The following is a 21,349-nucleotide window of genomic DNA, read 5'->3' on the forward strand; positions in this document are numbered from 1 at the left end:
TTATTATATTCTTCGCCTCCATTTCGTTCCGTCTTTTGTCGATCAGGTCGCCTCTTCCCATGCCGTGTTATATGAAAATGCGCTTTTCCACCCCAAATCTCTTTTTAATTGAAATTGTTGGCTGGCTCTCGGCTCCCGGTGGCGGCAGGTCATGTGTGGAGATCTCCAGGAACGGGTGGAATAATTCAGATTCCTTAAAACAGCATGCCACTACTACAGTCGGATTCAAGTTCTCAGCGTGAGCGTGCGCAATGACCGGCCGATGTCGAAGCCGATACAGTGACAGCTCATTCAAACCGAGGAATAATATCACGACGGAGATGAGAGGCTGAAAAAGTCAAACGCTAATTTCCGCCTATTTTCTGCGTCCCGTGTGCCGTTTCATGACACAACCCGGACTATTTGTGTAGCGCCGCAGGTTTCATTGTTGCTGATGTGTGTGTACTCGGTGGCTGCGGGAGCCCCGTGGTGGCCCAGATAACACTATCTCTGTGGAGCCAGAGCCCCGTGGTTCTATTCACGAGGCCATTGGATGAGAGGCCGGGACTGCCCAGCACGCGGACTTTTGCTCAAAAGAGGAGAAACAAGCTGGGCCATCGCTGCTGGCTTTTAATGGCTTATAACCTCCAGCCCATGTGTGGGTGTGTGTGTGTGTGTGTGTTGGTCACAGAGGTGGGAAAAGGCAGAAAGAGAGCAGAAGATGGAATATGTGGTCGTTTATTGCCATCGTGGCGCCCCCTGGACTGAGCCTGATTAGAGTCACACATAAACAGGGTCAGCCAGCTTTGCTAAAGAAGCGCCCCTCTCAATGTGACATGTTGACAGAGGCTTCAATTCCCTATTTATTGGGGATAGCCAAAGAACCATTGAAGGGGAGGAGCAGATAAGACACATGATGGGGGTCCCTCACTAATTAGACCCCTTATTGCGGCACAAAGCAAGGACAGGCTGCTGGTGAGAAAATGTCCAAAGTCTGTTTTATAGCCTCGGCGTATCCTCTGAGCGCCAACGATTACAGGCAGATACATGCGAGATTGCAGATAAATGAAATTTCCTGAATGGCGCATGAACTCATAAAATCCCTTGTCTTTTTCATTCATCACAAAAAGGACCTTGCGGGTAACCTTAACCTCTTTGAACCAGTGGGAAATTGTCCTCCAGCTCTGGTTTCCAAGCTCTCATCACATATTGATAAAGGAAAAGACTGGAATGACATTCAACAGTCGGGCCATCCATTAATGGCAGAAGAGGAAGGACTTCACCGGGAAGCACAATTCAAAAGGTTTTGTTTATGCATGTAATGCTAATGAGTGTACAGTCTCCAGTTAAACTCATTTCCCCTGTTCGAACCTGCAATTATTGCATAAATAGATCCTATAAAGCTTTATCCCTTAACTCATTTGCTCCCAAAAACATATACAAATGTTCTATTTCAAATACTGCCATGCTCCCAAAGACGTATTTATACGTTTGATATGTTTTTCTCTTCTAGTGGATACAGAAGGCTTTGATGCAGCCTCTGAACTGAAGAGAATGCTTAAAGCAATAGTAGTTACTAGAAAAACGGCCAGCAGGTGTCAGCAGAGTATAAGAGATCAACCAGTACCATGTTGCAAAGGGATCTTTTTCCCCACTGTTTCAAACAGATTTGGGAATATTCATGTAACTTAGCTATATTCGAATGCTAGGACAGCTGGGATAGGCTCCAGCACCCGGCGACCCTTGTGAGGAGTAAGCGGTCAAGAAAATCGATGGATGGATATATCTGTGTGCTTAAGGGGCGTGTCGCATGACCTAGTGAGCGATATCGGGAACATAGCTCGATCGACTTTGTATGGCTGTCTGGACATGAGTTTTGGCCTTCTGCAGCTACTCGCATTTCCATTTTGTCATTTTTTATTTGACTACTTGTACTGTCCACTATGGCTGTTGTGTTTATCACTTCAGCAAGACAAGGTACGGCTGTATGTTCTTGTTTTAGTGCGAAATACCTCATATATCAGTTGATTCAGGCTGGGGAAAACAAACCCTAAAAGAGTCTTCATCTACTTCCTGGCATTCACGCTCGATAGACCTGCTATAAGATTAAGCCCTGAATTACCTTCAATTTGCAGGCATCACTTGCACATTCAAATGTCCAACGACTTTTCCACACTCACAGCCAGATTCCCGTAATATTTGGATTCCAAATCATCAGTTTATAAATCAATGTGTACGTTTCGGAATATATGGGGTGGTGTTTTGGCATCCACCGATCGGCAACTGAAAGACATTCCTGTCCCGTGTCTTTGGTCTCTGTGGTCGCAAGGGAGCGGCTGATTGTCCAGCAGGCAGACGGGAGGAGGGCACACAGCTGCCACAAGCACACACACGAACAGACAGATACAATTGCACACTGCCTTTTGAGGTACAACCACCCCAGCAAGTGGACGGAGCCACAGGGCAGCGTGTCAGGAGGGTGAGTGTGTCAAAAGCGAGCCAGGCCAGCGCTGGAACTCTGCCACTCACACAGCGTCACTATCAGTGCCAGGCAGCAGAGAAAAAAACTTTTCAAACTACCTTTCGACTGGAGCAATAAAGTTCCTGGTGTTAGTACGGTGCGTTGTTACGGCTCAGGCCTTGGGAGCTTGTAAAGATTCTGTCCTGAAGTGACTTCATGTTCTCACATATCTGAGGTCCAACACAATCTGTTCTGTGATGCAAGTTGACCTCCAGTTGGTGCAGCTTGAGAATCAGTTTTTTCCCTATCCGAAGAGCCAAAACGGGTCTAGTAACACCCAAAGAAGGAGGAAAACACAAGATCAGTTTCCTCTTGATAATCTTTCAGCTGTTTACAGAGATGAAGTCAAACGACGTATCCTAAACTCCAGTGATATTTACTGAAGTCTGTAGATCAGTGGTGTCCAAACTCGATCCTCGGGGGCCAGAGCCCTGCAGATTTTGGATGTTTCCCTTCTCCAACACACTTCAAGCTCATCAGCAAGCTCTGCATAAGCCTGATAACGATCCTGTTCATCGGAAACAGGTGTGTTGAAGCACGGAAACATACAAAACCTGCAGAACTCCGGCCCTCGAGGACCGAATTTGGACACCACCGCTGTAGATTCTTTCGAAGTGGCTCATTCTCAGAAATATTGGTAGAATTACCTTCCAGTTGAGTATTAGCACCTGTGAATCAGCTGTGACTAATGCCAAACTGTGTCAGTTTTTACTTTCTGGACCTCAATTTGCCATCTCTGACTAATATGTTTTCTTGTTTTTCTTTGTAAACAACCCATTTGGATGCTCTTTATGCTGTATGGCCTATGCTGGTTCTTACAGGTCAGTCTTGGTACTACGACTGTCGTCTGGTTTGGGGTAGGAAACGCACGATTGTCAATGGCGACATTGTCATGTGAATGAATAGGTATGTGTGTTTGCCACTTTTGGGGTCTTTGTCCAGAACCAGTTCATTAAGTGTGCCTCAAAAGTATAATTTTTGTACTCAACATGGATTGTCTCTTATCTCCAAATCAAACCATCATCCAAAGCTATAAATCTAACACAAGGCCACTAATTAAAGAGCTGCAAAGCCAAGGGTATTTAAAGAACTTTAGATAAAAGACGTGCATTTGAACGAAATCCGTGTGTGTATGAGTGACAAAAATCCATCCATCCATGCTAGGCTGTGCAGGTGTGTATCCTTCCACCCCCGTGTATTATCCAAGACCTCTTAAAGTCGCTGGATTGCCACCCCCTCCTTCACATACACACACACACAAACTGTTCTTCCATTCTTCTCGCAATGTCTGCTGCACACTACTGAGGGCTCTTATTTGATTAGCTGCGATTTGCTTTGTGAACCACTGAAGCATTTGTCTCACCGGGGGAGCTACACACCGCACACGCACACCATTTTGACAGACATGTACTCGGGTAGGTTCAGACACATGCAGAAAAACACAAACACAGGATTTTTATGCAGTCTAATCTAGCTTTTCCTTCAGATAGGCCTACCCACAATAGTGTCTCATGGAAGACTTCATGATGGGCACACAATGGTTCTCTGACTGTAATAGAGCCGTTGCTTTACCTAACGGCGACTCACAACCACACCTGCTTGATGGCCATGACCTCACTATGCTATCAGGAAGTCACCTCTAATTATGCAAGGATGACGGTGACGCGACACCCTATCTGCCAAGTCTTGATCACTCTAACCACGCACCTTTCAATAATGAATATGCCCGTGTGCGTGCGTGCGTGTGTCTAGTGTGTGAAAACGACACCCCAAAACCTTCTGATTCACTGAGGTGGATGGTTCACGATATGTTTAGTCATTTATCATGCCAAATCGAGAAAAGAAGGCGACGTTAGTGCTGTTTTACTTTTTGACATTGTGTTTATACTGTGTTCACTACAGTGATGGGTTAAATGCAGAGGTCGAATTTCATGTATGTGTGCGTACATGACAAGTAAAGATGATTAAGTTCTTTCCAGATAAATAGGCTACTCTCTCATCCTTGTGATCTTGTAAAACGTCATCAGTCACGGAACAACAACTAGTTTTAGCATCTAAGAGTCATGGGAAATGTCCTTTTTATCATTTTACGGAAAGAGACTGTACGCTCTCGAATACGGTCTACTTGCCGAGTTCATGTGAGCGTACTCTCCGTTCTTGACATTGGCTAGATAAAGTGATAGATGCTAGCTAGCTAGATAGACAGAGAATAGATGGAAAGTTACTAGATAACTAGCTAGCTAGGCAGAATGTGGTCATGAAGGCGGAACACCGGAATAAAATGAAAACTCCACACAAAAATTAAAAACTGGGACCTCTCGACTGGAAGGCAGATGTGCTAACATCTATTCTATTATTTTACGCTTCAGCCTTTTTTTTTTCTTTTCTTTTTTTTTTTTAAAACCCAGGCTCTTTGTTCACGCGTGAATTCCCATTTCTCACCCACGCCTCCTTCTGATGACAACCAGAAATTTCTCCTCGCTTGGTTTTCTTGTTCTCACCCACACGGCACTCCGCCTCCTCCCTCCCCCACGACATCCCACCTCCACCACAAGGGGTTAATTAAAACTGATTGGGTCTTCAGAGACCACACCTGCCTCTGACAGGTAAGGCATCAGCATTGTGTGTTTGTGTGCGTAACTCTACGTTACCACCTTGCAAAAGACTTCCTGTGCTCTGTTTCTCAGAGTTCAAATCGGTCCCATTAGGACGCGATGATAGCTATCGGTTTGGATGTCTGATGCTTTAATGCATATTCACTCACCAACGCATGCGTGGCCTTTGCCGTTTTGACTTTGCATTTGCATGCGACTTGTGTCTGCAGATACATATGCATTACGCGGTGAGTGTGCTGCGTCCCTGCTTGTCGGCGCCACTTCAGAGCCTCATGCTTGACGGCTGATTAGACGCTGCCTGCTGGAACCAATCGCTGCTTAGCCTCAGCTTCATGCCTGTCCGCCTGTCAGTCAGGCGGAGAGCCACAAGGAGGACGAGACACACAGTGACCTTATCTTGTAATCATCATTGCCACTAAAGCAGCATTACTGCAAATCATTTTTTTAAATATCATTACAAGCCACAAAAATGCTTACGCCTATATGAATGAAATGCATAAAAAAAAAAAAAGAACAGATATTGACCCACATCTAGCCTGTGATTGTACGCTCGTGCGTGCGCTTGTGTGCATTATTTCTGCATTTTTTGTTTGTATGTACTGTAGAAGAAAGAACTATGTTGTCTAAGAGCAGCTAGCAAGGGAGAAGTGCTGCTCACACACACGCCTGGCAAGGAGAACAGTCAAATTAGCCACTGGAGAACAACGCGAGCCGATGCCTCCGCCGGGAAAAGGTGAAAGAAAAACGCAATAGACGGGTAAGAAAGAGAAAGAAAACTGAGTGTGTGACTTCAAACATCTCAAGACGAAACATAAATTGCAAGCAGTGTTGCTGCAGTTGATAAGGAATAAAAAATATTCGTATGCAATTATATTCTAATAATCCCATATTATTGTTTGTTGTTATGTGAATATTTATGTATGCATGTAAAAAAAGGGAAGTCAACTCAAAAACTTTCTTTACTTAAAAATGTTCTATGTAAGCCCTAGTTTAAACATGACATACTGTTAATATTGCGTTTGAATTGAGCATCAAAATCCGCCCATTTTTATTTATCTCAGTGGGCGGCCATTTTGTCATTGGCCGTGGACTAAAAATGACATCACGGTTGCTCAGTGCTCAGGTAATGACCAATCATAGATCAGCTTGCAAGTGTCACATGACCACATTCAGATGAAGTCTCTAATATTGTTTACCTTCTTAAAATAACTGCCGAAGTCCTTTTTTTGTTGTTGTTTTTTTTCAAAAATGATTAATTTTTGCCTAAATCATCTCCTCATGGTGCGAATGGTTCATTTTATTTGTGTTTTCTGAAAAATCTGAAAAAACGACAGTCGATTATTTTCAGAAAGCGTCGATACGTAACAATTTGTAAACAATTTTTGAGGCAGCTCATGTTTAGTACAAATGGGACAGCAACTGCTCTGTGCAATTTCTCCTCTCTTGCCAGATAAAAACTATAGGGACCCTTTTTCGTGCCCACCACAAGTCCATTTTAACTGTGCGAATGGGTGGTTTTCTTTCTTTTGGGATTTCTTTTTACTCGCGCAGAAAGAAGAGGGCGTTTGCCCCATTGTGCGCCGTTGTGGGAGAGAACGCAGCTGACTCCCGCCCAATCGAAGCAGCTCCCCTCATGAATGTGTGTGCAGTCTACTTAAGTACTCACTTGTGGATGACGCGATGTGGGGAATTGGAGACCGCCTTGCACCCCTGATCATGCGTCTTTGTGAATCCTGGTCAAATCTGTTTCAGCCTAGCAAGACATTACAAAAAAAAAGTGTTACATACTGAAGTTTAACTTAGAAAAAACACTGTAAAATATAGACATAAAACCATTATAAAAGACAACTTTAGGAAATAAAGTGTTTTTTTTATGGAGTAATACATCTGAAATTCATGCAGTTCAGTGCTAGCATCTTCTCCGTATGTGCTTCCATTTTTTAGTTTTGACTGTTTGTGATGTTCAATAGATGGCTGAAAGTCCATTGTGGGGTGGACTAATCCTGATTTATATGAAACCATAACGACAAAAAGAATCAACCAAGCTCAACGAACACCCAAGTCGGCTATGAAATATAGCTCCTTTATAGCACGGGTGCAAGAAAATGAGTGTCATTTTTTTAGATGAGCAAATTTCGAACAAATAGACAAACTGAGCTGACATATTAAAAATAAAGATTTCTACCACGTCTCGCTCACGCTATTGTTCCTTGTTTTCGAAGTGATGTTGAAATGAACCGATTGCTCGCCGAAGCAGTAAAATGCAAATGCGAGCCAGTTCTTGGCTTAGGTGTCAGAAATCGGTTTAGGCTCCGGCATTTTCCCTTTCAGATTTAAGAGTCACAATAAAAGTGAAGAAGAGAAGAGCCATTTTACTATTTCACTCCCGCGGTGCCAGTTTACGCGTTCCTGGCCAATCTCTATTGAGGGCCGGCTGATGTGGGCAGACGTACGCTTTGCGCCGTCCTCTCCCAACATTCCTCTGTTTGTCTGGACCTCCTTTAAGGACATGTAGTCTGGCTATTGTGCGTTTGTGTGCCTAGCTGGCTGGCTGGCATGGCACGGGCAAACGGGCCATGCGGGCGGAATGCTAACGCACTTTGATTGTTCAAGCATTTGCATCGCATGCGCAGCTGTACGTCTGCCGCGGACCGTCATGCCCACGATCACAAAAGTTAAAAAGACGTTAAACTGGTGGAAACGTTCAAAACAAAAACAAAAAAAACGACGTCCTTTTTGTGCTTTTATTGTCTCACATTTGGAAGGCAGTCTTCTACATTTAACTGTTGAAAGAAGTGGACATAAAAGGAGGAATGACAAATAAACCCTCAGAAGATTGACGTCACGAGGCTTTATTAGAGAAAACTGGCAGGAGCGGTGCGTCCCACTGCGAGTTGCGTAAATGGTGGCTCTTATTTTGCTTGTTGAGTAACTGACGAGAAATTGTGATTGCCGTCTAAAAATTGCATGTGCCTTCCGCTGAATGCCGTTGCTAAGCATGGGGAAAATATCAATAGAAAGAATTGAATTGAGGACTGAAATTTATCATTCCCAAACTTAACGATGTTAATGATGTCATCAGAACTGTGAAATGGGTTATGGACGACATCAGAGCAATTTCATTAAATGCACTGCAATGTTGAGGCATCTTTGCTTCATTGTGTTTTTTTTTTTTTGTCAGTGACGAGTGGACGATGAAGAAGTCTTAGTGTTTGTTCAAGCAATATACATGAGACACAACATTATTTGGGAATCATTCTCTCACTTTTAACCAATAGGAACATCTTGTATGAAGCGCAGTAGCATTTGTGAGAATGTTTGTCATTCAAAATATATCTCGAACACAGTACAAAGTGAGTGAAAATGTCTCTCAGCTTTAGCATAATAACATAAATGCTTAATTTTGATGCACAATAGTGTAAAAGCCTCTCTCAATAACCATACAATTTTACTTGGAATGGTCAATATCTCTTTTTTTTAACGTCACTTTTACATAACTGGTCAATGTTGTAATATTATTTTCCGTCAATTTTCTAAACACTCCTATAATACATTTTATATAGTGCTTTTGCAAAAGTATTAACTCCATTGAACCTTTTGCCACATTTCAAATAATTACAGAAAATTGTTTTTTTTTTGGTGCCTTGCAAAAGTATTAACACCATTGAACCTTTTGCCACATGATGGAAAATTAGTTTTTTTTTTGTTTTTGTTTTTTTGGTGTCCCAATCATGAAGTGGAAGGAAATTTCTATGATACTTTAAACCTTTTAAATAAAAAACTGAGAAGTAGTTCAAATGAAAGTGTTAACTATTGAGATTCATTTAAATACATAAACTGTTAACTTTTTTTTTTTTTTTTTTAACTCAGTGTGTAGCCAAACTTGGAAGAGCCACTGGCGGGAAGATGAATAAACACGGACTATAGGTAGTTTTACTTTCTGATTGCCTACACTGTAAAAATGGAATGATATTTACCCGAGAAGGTTAATGCACTCATTTTACAAGGAGTTTAACTAGAAACTCTTCAAGTAAATCCCGTCGGGAATGTATGAATTCATCTTCATCAGTCTCTGCAGCCGGCCTCGCTGGAGCTACAACGATGAATGGCTGAATCCGAAGTGTGCATGGCACAGCTAGGAATGAGCACGCATGACTGTAACGCTACTTTTGGCCCACCCTAGTTGGTATATATATAAATAAAATGATTATCACATGTTATAGTTCTACAGTCTATATTGGTGCTGAAAGTGCAGAACTTGATTTATTTTTTGCATTACTCGAAATTTCATGTTTGCCCTTTCTTGTCAGCAAACAAAGGGGGGAACCTCTTTTGTCCGAACTCCAATTCCTCTGCTACTCCCCTTCTGTGCTTCCTTGTGATTAGGATCAGAGCTCATGGTGGGGGCGAGGGGCGTGAAATCATTTGTGGTTGTAATTATGGGCTCCCCTCTCCAGAGTAATCATGAGCTATTAAACACCACCACTCGCCTCAGCCCCCCCAGCAATGCTAGTTAACATCTCTGCTCCTCCGGGAGGCGGTGGAGAAGAGGCCAACGATACCGCAAAGTACAGTTGGCACGGAGGTGTGTGTTTGTGTGCGTGCATGCTTTCTTCTTTTGTATGCAAAGACGAAATTCAATAGCACCAACACTGAGACAAAAGGGACCACTTATGTAGCAATTGTACCACCTTAAAGTGGGTTTCACGCACTCACATTGGAGATTAAATGTTGTCATTACACCAAGTTAGAGTGGAATGAACACAAATAATAAAAACAAGTCTTATTAACTCGTTTGCTCCCAAAAACGTACGTTTATACGTTTTTTTTTATTTTTTATTTTTATGCTAAAGCATACAGAAGGCTTTGATGCAGCCTATGAACTGAGAATGATTGACACATTGGTAGTTATTACAAAAACGGCCAGCAGGTGGCAGCAGAATATAAGAGATCAACTGGGGCCATGTTGCAAAAAGCTCTTTTCTCCACTGTTTTAAACAGATTTATGAATAATGATTAAACTTAGCTATATTCCAATGCTAATTGCTGCAAAACGGAAACATAAAAATATACTTTTTTTTTTCCTAATGAAAGAAGAGATGCTAAACCTTCTTTTGGTAGGTTCCATGTTTTTATAACAAATACAACACAATATTCTGTGGGCCTTGCAAAATCAGTCAAAATCCAGTAAAACAGCTGGGAGTGAATGAGTAAATTAAAATCTGTAGTTTTGGCATTTTCCGTTAATGTATGTCTACATCAGTCACACAAGGTGCTTCAGTGTGAAAGTAACAGCTTTGAGCTACCGGAAAGATGGAGAGGAATTCAACACCTACAAAAAAGGAGAAACGCGTATTCGCCATCTTTTGATCGGTGACGCGTGCTTGAAGGCGAGAGAACTTCAAACCTGCGAGAGTCTGACTCTCACGCTGCACCGAGGCAGCAGGAAGTAAGCAAACGAGCGAGGAGGAGAAACGGCGGTTGAACAAGAGGGAGAAAAAGAGGGTGAGGAGGTTTGTTTATTCTCCTCTTCCCTCCTCTACTCTGTCTTTTCCCTCCCTTTTTGCCCATTCACTGATATGTGTGTGGGTGTGCACACTCTCTCCGGCACACTTGAATCTTTTACTGATTACCTCTCACACGTCACGTCTTTCTGAAGGGCTTTTAGCGGTGGAGGATTATCGGGCAGACAGAGGCTTTTAACCCTTTCTTTAGCCTTCGCTCTCAAGACAGCCAGATGACAAACGCTTTGTGTCTCCATAAACTGGCAATTGTTATTTTGATACATGTGAAATTCAGCTTCAATAGCTGACAAACAAAGATGTCTCCATTGTTTCCAGTTGAAAAGCCTGCTGTTGACTACGAAATGATGATATGCTGATCGTCAAACTGGATTTGGGTGAATGATTTATAGACGTGGTGGAATAGGCGTTTTAATCAATTTGCTTGTCACAAGGCACCATTTACACCACTTTACATACAAAACTGCAGCTGCTGACCTGAGCTTATAGGACGAAGACCAAAGGGGCAAACAACTAACCACAACTTCATTAACCACATAAATTAACTCACCAATGAAATCCATACCACCATGAGCTCATTATTTAACGAGATAATAAATACATTTTAACTGAAGTCTGACTCCGGGTCATGTAAAGACTCAAATTTGCCCACTACTACATTAGAGTGCGAGGAATACACATTGTATATGTGCTGCATACCTTGATATTTTCTTAATAAAATGATAATATGACAAACAAAAGGAGCTTCTGATTGTAGCGCACGTTTGGGTGCTTGTGGTGATGTTCAACGCATCGTTGGGCCAATATGTAACGCTCCAGCTTGTCATTTTAACGATGCTGTGCGCGGAATGAAATTCACTTGTTCATTTTAATTTGTGACATTACAACCCATTGGATGTGTTTTTCTGTTACAACCAGCTTTCAGGGTTTTTTTTTTGGTCATGAAATATTTTACAGAATTGAGGCTAAGGGTCAACACAGACGTTTTTATGAAAGCTAGAGCGGAAGTCAATTTTCGGTATGTCGTGGTCATAATAGTGTGAGTGGTAATGAACAAGTGAATTGAGCTCCCTCATAAAAGGTTGCTTCCATATGTGCCATCTCTGAGGTGGTCGGCTGCTGCCCTCTATCCCCGCCTCGTGTTTTCCTCTGTTTTATGTGTTGTGTGTCCTGCCCATCCTCTTCCATTCAAAGCTCGGTTTACCATAACAATAGCTGCCTGCCGTGTATAGCTCCGACCACCGCAGACTACTGGCAGGGGCCCATTCACTACTGCAAACCACCCCGTCTAATAAAGGACCCGGCGGGCCTGCCGACTCAGCATCAACCTTGTTGTGTCTGTGTCGACTGCGCTGCTTAACAGGGACGTAGAACTGTCGGGTTTATGTACTGGGGTGCACAAGGAGGGGGTTTATGTACCAAGAAGGTTGGAGTTCCAGACTGAAAGGACAGAAAAACTATTTAGGACAAATTGTTCAAAGTGGGATTTGATTGGTAACCATATTGTGGGAAGATTTTGTTGTGTTTATCGTACACATTCTCAACTATACAGATACATGATTTTATCTATGTACTGTGTGTGAGTATTTAACAAAATGGTTAAAAAATGGAGATAAAAGACCAACTAATGAACATGATGATCACAGAATTTTCATATCAATGCCATGTATATCACAGTAGGCAGCACAGGGAATGACTTATTTATTGATGTGAGTAAATTGCGTGAATGCTTAGAGAGTGAAAATGATCTGCCTGGACATCATTTCTGCATCACTGAATAAACTTGCATTTGATCCTCCTGCGGGATCTAATATTCAAGAACAGATAAGACCCACACATTCATTAGATAAGATTGAAAGACCACAAATTTCACAGGTCTCCAAATAAGAGGCGAAGAAGCATGCTCGCTTCAAGCTGTTGATTTCTCCTCGTTCAGGGGTCAGCAACCTTTCCAGTCAAAAGAGCCATTTTAGGCCAAATAACAAAATATCTGGCTGGAACCGCAAAACATTTGAACAAAGGGATGAACACAACTGTGTGTTTGTTTAATGGACTGAGGGCTAATTAGAGCTGCACTATAAACAAAACAATATGAAGCCTCCAATACTTTGAGATTCATTTTCTTCTACCTTTCGTCTGCCCTTTCTGGATTTTTTTGGGGGGGACAATTTTTCATACATTTTTAGACTTTTCTGCCTTTCTGTCAAATTTCAGACATTTCGGGGTGGGGCGAAAATATTATGGACAGATTGTAATTTTTTGACATCCGTTCTGCCTTTTTTTCGATATTTTTTTGACATTTTTCACAATTTTGTTGACATTTTATGGTGATTTTAGGATTTCTTCTTTTGTTTTCGCACATTTTACGTTTACTTTTTCAACATTTTCTTTCCTCTCTTTGCCTTAATCAATTTTCTGACTTTTGGGGCTATTTTATAGTCATTTTCGGGATTTCTTCTTTTCTTTTTGGACACTTTATGGTTACTTCTTTAACATTTTATTTTCTGCCTTTTTAAAAATCATTTTTCTGACTGTTTTGGCAATTTTGTGGAAAGTTTCAGGATTTGTTCTTTTGTTTTTGCACATTACTGACTCTTTTTATGGGGGGGCAACTTTGCGCACATTTTATTGTAATTTTAGGGATTTCTTCTTTTGTTTTTGGACACATCATGGTTACTTTTTAAAAATGTTATTTTCTGCGTTTTAAAAAAAATTTTTTTTTACTTTTTGTGGACATTTTATGGTCATTTTTAGAATTTCTTCTTTTTTTTTGTTATGGGCATTTTATAGTTACTTTTTGAACGTTTTCTTTTCTGCCATAAACATTTGAATTGGCTGACACTTTTCCTCTTCCTTGTTGGACATTTTATGGTCACTTTTTGGACATTTTTAGGTAATTAAAAAAAAAACTACTGGTCATCTCTCAGGCGCGAAACTAAAGAAATGCGATACAGGTTGCAGACCCCTGTCCTAGTTGAAGTGAAGTAAGAGATAATTAAATATTGTGGTTTCTATCTTCGTATGAGTCCTTCGCTGCTAGTGGAATAACCCAGCTGAGCGAGGTTAGACCAAATATTGGTCATTTTGGGAGGGTTGGGCTGTTGCGGGAGCACTCACAGCTTCACACGTCAATCACGGCCATTCCAAGCAGCTCCTTTCATTCTCGAAAACTACAACACTAGAATGCTGAAAACATTTGGATTTCAGATCCAAAGATGAGGCAAAAGTTCAGAAAAAATTTTGAATGGGAGATTTACTGGTGACCATTTTAAGACTGCTTTTCACCCAAAGTCATCTGAGATAGACTCCAGATTACCCACGACCCCGAACGGGATAAGCAGAAGTGAAAATGGATGGCTGAAAGTCAAACGAACAGCAATCAGGTTCTGGATTTGTGCCATCCTGCAGATAATTGCCCCCCAAAAAAGGGCACTGAACACTACAACAAAATGTCACCCTCTTTCCCCTGGTTAATGACTGGAGATCAGACAAGTTAGCGGGGCGACTGGAGCCTCTTTAGCAGCAAGCGCACATGATTGGCCCCGTCTCAAGAGCCGCTTTCTCTTAAAATCAGTCATTTTTGTCGTGCGGCATTCACGAGCTTTGATTGGAGAAGAGTGTGTTTTGTGTGCCTGCGTGCGTGTGCGTGCGTGCGCATGCCTTAGACCTTGGGAGGGACGCTCGCACAAGTCCAAACTTGCCCCAGCGATGCCACAAAGGCTGTCAGAAATGAAAGATGATGGCAAGCGCGTGTTCTCGGCTAATTCCTACAAGGACAAACATACACCCAACGGCCAAACAAACGCCGTGATACACGATACAGCCACAATTATTGGCTTTTTTTCGTTTGTCACGCCATGAAACAGAGACATGAGAGAACAAAGAGCGAGGCGCTTATCTGGAGGAAGAGTTACATCCAACTATTATTGACGCAGGTGACCAACAGTAAAGCAGGGTTGAAGATAAACCTGTGTGTGTTCCTACTGCGTCTTATTAGAGCGACAAGCCGAATGTTTGTGGATATCCGCTGATATGCAACCAGAAGGAAAGAGGCTGCCGTTGATTTTGCCCTAATCCCTTTAAACGTATTGACATAAGATGTTGCAGGACTGGTCATCTATTGGTGGCATGGGGTCGCCTGGTGGAATTTTCCACTGCTTTCACTCACTTAAACATACGACAGCAGAGAAAATGGATACACTACACCTTTATAATGACCATTTTGCAGACTATATTATATAGTTTAGATTTTCGAATGAGCCACGTAAAAAATAAAATAATATGAATCAATATCACCCGTTATTTTCTTTGACAATTCAATTGTAATGTTGTCGAGCCAATGACATGATTGTTTCTTCTGATTTTAGTAGAATTAATCCAACTTATTTTGCCTTAATTGTAATCGTTATAGTGCATATTTTGAGTATTTTATTTTACTTTCCAAGATTACCCTTTAAACAGTCTAAAAGGGCATGACTGGCTTATGACAATGTTAAGGGGCAGTGATGGCTGCGATCGACTTACTTCGAGGGAAGTAAAAATAAACAACTAAAATAATGTGGTTGCAAAAGTGTGCACAAATGGGATGTTAAAGTCGCACTGAGGAACTTTTCAACCTTAATAAAATATTTTTATAACTCTTCTGATGAAACATCGACTTAAAACTAGTTGAATGCGTGAGCTTAAAAAAAATAAATAAATAAAAAATAATGACGCAAAGCGCTTGTCCTCATAGGAAATCTGGTCTTCCTTCAGACATAACAATACCACTTTTGTCCATATGGCACCACCATAATCAGTAAACTGAAAGTTCCTTACAGTTGCTTTAAATGGGAGTCAGCACACAGAAAACTGAAGATTGTTGTGGTGGAACTAGTATCTGAAACTGTCCATTATTGCTTCCACCAATTTTTTTGGGGAGATTATTTGATGATCCAATGAAACCAGGTAGTTAAATCAGTGGGACTTTATAGTGACAGGTGGCAGAAAACTTTCATTTAACATTAGTTTGAATGTGATTCTACCTCAGGTGTTTATAAATCACATTAAGGGTGGAAAAAGTTTTGATTTTTTTTTATGTTGGGAACCGAAAATTGTCAGAGAATTGAACATTATGTCTGTTCTTATAAGGTCAAGGCAGTCAGCGTCTTGTGAACAAACTGGTAATTCAACAGCAAACTAAGTTTGTTTGTACGTCCTCAACTTTGCATGTTCCACAAGTCATCTGACAGCTCAGGCAGGTCCGGACTCGCCTTGTACAATGATTAGCCCTGCTTGTCTTACACTGGACACAATGGCCCCTTCGTTGGCATCTCTGTTGACCCATCGTTGACCAGGTGGAACGTAACAAAAATCAAAATTTTCCATGAAAGACAATAGGACAATGCAACGCGTAAGAGCTTGGTGTCTTTTTACCTTGTGCAAACTACACTTTCGTGGAAATGGGGGTTTGATTTAATATGTTTTGAAGATGAAGGCTCAGCCTGCAAAGTGCAGTATAATTGCTATTATCGTGGTACTGTTTCTGATAATAATAGAGAAGTTAAATGATGGTTAAAATTACTTTCTGCTCTGTAAGTCATTTTTATTCTTTATTTTCATCCTTATGTTCCTTTCTATCTAAAAAACATAATTGCAGCATATTGTACTTGTGGATTAGTAAAAAAATATTTTTGCCTATTGTTTTCTTAATTAGTATTTGCTTTCTTATGATATCTAAAGGCAATTACAAACCTTGAAATGTGGACATCAAAGTCAAGTGGATTCTTGCTGTTCTCGGCAGCGAGTTGGACGTCGTTGAAATACACAAATTGGTCAGGTACTGCACTCCCGCTTCTGCCAACACAACAAAAAATAAACACCCACTGTCAATTTAACCAGTGTCCATTAAATATGTAAAATGTTACGTTTTATATTTGTATTTTTCGTTTATTTTTGTTTACTTATCAAAAAAAATTGAATATAGGCATTAACCTGAAATTGATCATATATTGGGGAGTCCAAATGTTCATTTCGTTCCAGCTGGTGTCCACCATGTGGTTTCAGGGGGCCTATAAGATTACTCTCTATCGAACCGGGCATAGGTGGGATCTGCAGACAGGTGCATAGCAGGCCTGCTTTGCCCCTCCCCCACCCTCATGCTACACACAAACACACACGCACTAGAATCAGCACCCAGACCATCAGGTGAAGTAGGCCAATCAAAAGGGGGAGGTGTGTGTGTGTGTGTGTGTGTGTTGTTCTAGACTAGGCATAATGATGAGAGAGGGTCTGTCAGTGGCCACCTGTTGGCCAGCTGACGGGGGTCCCGTTTCAGGGTCAACTTTCAATTTTCTGTTTCTCTTACATGAATTCTCATATGGATTTTAATGTGAACGTGGTGAATATTCGAGGGGAGGGGGGAGTGTCTCAATCGTGTCTTGTTTGATGCTGATCAATGGCTCGTGGATAGCACCCTCTTGATGTGCTATTACCATCACTATAGGGGCCGTAATGGAGGTCTGCAGGTGGGGGTGGAGGAGGGGATAGCTGATGGGGGATTGGAGACCCCAAATGAGGATTGAGTGACGAAAGTATGGCGTGCAGCGGACAGGAGGAGGAGACATGACTTTGTAGAGGAGATCATTTCTGGAAATAAGGTTGAGGGTGGAGTACAAAATGGTGATTGTGGACTATAACGTGAGTCAGGTTATCAGGAATCGGTTTATATTTGCTCCGGCAGGCTTTCCACAGTAGTAGGAAAGTCAGGTTGCCCATTGGCTAGCAGGATGGACATCAACGGTATCATTTATGACTTTATAGTAGGGGTGTGAGTTGCCATCTCTATTTTTGTCCTGACTGTCCCGCTCCTCAGCATTGTCATTTGATGTGCGGCCGGCCTATGATTTTGCAGATATACTCATATACTCTTCAAACAACCACATAGTGAAATGTCAGACGTTAGGACAATCAATAACAGTGGCTAGACAGAAGCAAAGGTCTCCATCATTCTATTTTTCATTTGGTGTGCAGGCTATGGAAGGGAAAAAAAACAACAGATAAATAACTGCAACAAGAAAACTTAAGTATCCCTAATTGAGTTTGAATCCCTTAAGGGGAGATACGCGGCCTTCCTGAAGCAGGGTGATGATGTTGCTGTTCCTTGTGATGCAAATCAGTGCTTTCGCTGTTTATGCTGCTCAGCCTCTCAGTGCAACTCTCTGGTCCAAGTACACACTTAGACAGACTCATTTACGGACAAGACTTAATGAATCGCGCGTGTGTGTGTGTGTACGTGCTACATGACAATAGCGTGCGCACACAAACACAGCACATGACACACACAGGGAGCAATGAGGGCACCAATGAGAGTTCAGTGTACCCTCTGCTTGAATAATTCAAGCCAAACATGTTGTTGTGAATGATGCATGGGGTAAAATACGGTTAGTCTTTTGTTGCTATCTAGAGGCCACTCATGGTACTGCAGGGACTCCTGGAGAAGTCAAAGTCAAACACTGCTGTTGTATCAAAATTGAGTTTTTATGTGGTGCTTTTCTTTGAAATTGTAGACGGTCACTTTTATGTAGTTTTATAATTAGTTTCCACACCTCAACGTATGCGCTCCAGTGGCGCAATCGGTCAGCGCGCGGTACTTATAAGACAGTACACAGCAGAGAAATGCCGAGGTTGTGAGTTCAAGCCTCACCTGGAGCATTTAAATTTATCTTAAGAGTCTTGTGCCCAAGGATCCACAGCTAAATATTATAACTATGCAGTAGCCGATTGTAGTTACTGAAGAGCTGACAGCATTACAGAAAACCTCATTGAAAGTATACTTAATATCTAATGACTCCTCATTCTATTTATATAATGGATCTCTGCGTATGTGTACTAAAAACAAAAACAAAAATCATGCAAGAAAACTATGCATCACTCTGTAAATTACATTTTCCTTCAGGGGATCATAATTATTCAATACAAATGAGTATAACTAAAATATGTAATATTAATATTTAAAATAATTTTCCTCAAGTCATATTTTAAAGGGGGTGAAAAAAGGTTGTATGTTTTTCCATTGAAAGGTTACCAAAAGATTTTTGAAATGTATTCTCACGAAATTAACATGACTCGGCACTTTTTCTGTGTTCATATTTCTGCTGAAAAGACAAAATACTTGGTCTTTTTTTTACATGTTGATTAATATTTTTGGTCAACAATTTCAATTTAGGCATTTTGTTCACACACAATTAATGATTCATGTCACTTATAATGTATTGCTTGGCTCTAAAGACTTTGTGCTATTGTGTTTTGTTAAACAACAAACAGATTCACGTAAAGTTATCACATCCTGCTATTTCTATCCCATTTTGCTTCAGTTATCTTTCACCTGTTTTTTTCCGATCATTTCATCACCTCTCGAGAACAGCGTGATCAATAATGAATCCAAACATTGCTTCTGCAATACTTGAACTTGAAGACCAACTTTACCTTTTCAAGTTATTGATTGCCATCTGTCTCGGGTTTCAAAAAGTCAGCCCAGCAAAGGTCAAACCGCATCTTTGTTTACTCCTTCCTGCCCTCTCGTCTTCCTGTTTGTACGACTTCATCAGATCAGCGTGGGTGCGATTTGCGTTGTTGAATATCTGATGCAAAGGTTAAGAGGGCATGTAATGCTAACAATCCAAACCTCTCCAACTTCTGTTTTAAAACAAAACAGTTCGTTGTCAAATAATCCAGAATCTCTAATTGTAGTTCATGTGGGAGATAAATATGTGCTCCAGTGGCGCAATCGGTCAGCGCGCGGTACTTATAAGACAGTAACCAGCTGAGTCATGCCGAGGTTGTGAGTTCGAGCCTCACCTGGAGCAGTTAGAATTTTGAGCATTTGAGATGAACCGGATTGTAACCGCTCCTTTTGACCAAGGCGTCATGGTCATAGGACAAATTGATGGTTGTGCTTGCAAGCCTGAAGCTGTTAACAAGATTCGAATGTGGCCCCAATTCGCATCCCAGCCCTCCTCGCACGTGTCTCAGCCCAAATAAATACTTCCGCCTTAAATGCGTGACAAGGCTAGCTAGCTCCCTGGACACACATTTGCTTAGCATGACTTGCATTTTGTTAGCATGAATAGCATTTGCTAGCATGACTCGTTAATGATGGAGTATTACCAAAAACAAAATGTTACCGGTTTGATGTTGTATTTTTGTGTACTACCAATAATGGTAAATCATCTTGAGTGGCTTGTGGCTGACAAATGGAAATCACTAAATCAGTGTTTCGACAAGCTTTAAAAACGACAACAGCAGTGGCGCAATCAGTCAGTGAGCGGTACTTGTAAGACAGTAAGCAGCTGAGTGATGCCAAGGTTGTGAGTTCAAGCCTCATCTGGAGAAGGCAGGTTTTATTATATGTCATGGTTCCTTATAACAAAAGATCATGGTTGTCATAGGACGAATGTAAAATAGCTTTAGCAGGCTTGAATCTGCAAGCAAGATTTGAATGTACCATAGTCACATTCTACTACTCAACATTGCTAACATAATGGAGTATTGCCACAAATGAAATATTATCGGCTTGATGTTGAATCCTCTTGAGTGGCTAATATTTGTGAAATCTCCGTTGACTTAGGAACTTTCACTAGTTCAATGTTCCACAAGTTACAGAACATGCTCCAGTGGCGCAATCGGTCAGCGCGCGGTACTTATAAGACAGTAGCCAGCTGAGGAATGCCGAGGTTGTGAGTTCGATCCTCACCTGGAGCAGTTCATGTTTTGTAGTGGCTCCTTATACCATAAGTGGTCATAAGGCAATTTTAAGGTTGTCTTTGCAAACTTGAAGCTGCTAGCAAGATTCGAATGTAGCCTCACTTCACTCACCACTTCCACTCGCTTGTGTCTTTGCCCAAATAAAACGCGTGCCAAGGCTAGCTGCGTAGTTGACATGCATTTGCTAGTATGACTTGCTTTGTTAGCATGACTTTTATTACCAAAAACAAAATGTTACCGGCTTGATGTTGTACTTTTGTGTGAGACCAATAATACTAAACCACCTCGGCTTTATTTTGGTAAATTATGCTAAAACAGTGCTTCGACAACTCAGAGAACATGCTCCAGTGGCGCAATCGGTCAGCGCGCGGTACTTATAAGACAGTAACCAGCAGAGTGATGCCGAGGTTGTGAGTTCGAGCCTCACCTGGAGCAGGTGACATTTTGAAACTACAAATGGTTGAACACCTGAAAGATAGCGTTTCAGTGACGAGCAAAGTGAAAGGTACCATTACTATTTTGTTTGTCATGGTGAACACAAACTCACACATTCACACGCTTGCACACACACTTAACATCTGGGCCAGATGTGAGCTGGAGCGTACTTAGAACTGTGCAGCGTGGGCGTTGTAACAATGTCACACAGCACAAAACTGTTAAGATCTGCACAACTCGTGCTTTGTTTTGTTATATTAGAACAAACTAAGCACATTTTTTATAGCGACAAAACATCTTTACTTGGCAGGGGGACGGAATTGACACAATTGAATTGACTTTAGTCTGTGAGCCACAATGAGTTTTTTTTTTTTTGTTTGTTTTTTTTACCTTGCAAGTGACAAGATGTGACTTCCTTCCGGGTGTTGTTGAACACACTCCAAAGCATCAACTGTCCAATCAGAGCTATGAGCCCAACGCAGCAGGCATGTCATGTGGGCCATGCGGATTACATCCTCTAAGCTGCCTGTCAT

The 21,349-nt window shown here is 41.5% G+C and overlaps 4 non-coding genes across 4 annotated transcripts; all 4 read left to right on the plus strand.

Annotated features, from left to right (window-relative positions):
* The first annotated feature begins 18,235 nt into the window (after positions 1–18,235).
* trnai-uau (transfer RNA isoleucine (anticodon UAU)) lies at positions 18,236–18,329 on the plus strand. The gene is made up of 2 exons: positions 18,236–18,273; positions 18,294–18,329. It is a non-coding gene; the product is annotated as a tRNA-Ile (tRNA).
* Positions 18,330–19,389: 1,060 nt separating this feature from the next.
* trnai-uau (transfer RNA isoleucine (anticodon UAU)) lies at positions 19,390–19,483 on the plus strand. The gene is made up of 2 exons: positions 19,390–19,427; positions 19,448–19,483. It is a non-coding gene; the product is annotated as a tRNA-Ile (tRNA).
* Positions 19,484–20,284: 801 nt separating this feature from the next.
* Positions 20,285–20,378, plus strand: trnai-uau (transfer RNA isoleucine (anticodon UAU)). Its single transcript has 2 exons — positions 20,285–20,322; positions 20,343–20,378. It is a non-coding gene; the product is annotated as a tRNA-Ile (tRNA).
* A 344-nt stretch (positions 20,379–20,722) lies between these two features.
* trnai-uau (transfer RNA isoleucine (anticodon UAU)) lies at positions 20,723–20,816 on the plus strand. Its single transcript has 2 exons — positions 20,723–20,760; positions 20,781–20,816. It is a non-coding gene; the product is annotated as a tRNA-Ile (tRNA).
* Positions 20,817–21,349: the final 533 nt, after the last annotated feature.

Source organism: Festucalex cinctus, chromosome 17, assembly GCF_051991245.1.
Source record: "Festucalex cinctus isolate MCC-2025b chromosome 17, RoL_Fcin_1.0, whole genome shotgun sequence".
Taxonomy (NCBI): domain Eukaryota; kingdom Metazoa; phylum Chordata; class Actinopteri; order Syngnathiformes; family Syngnathidae; genus Festucalex; species Festucalex cinctus.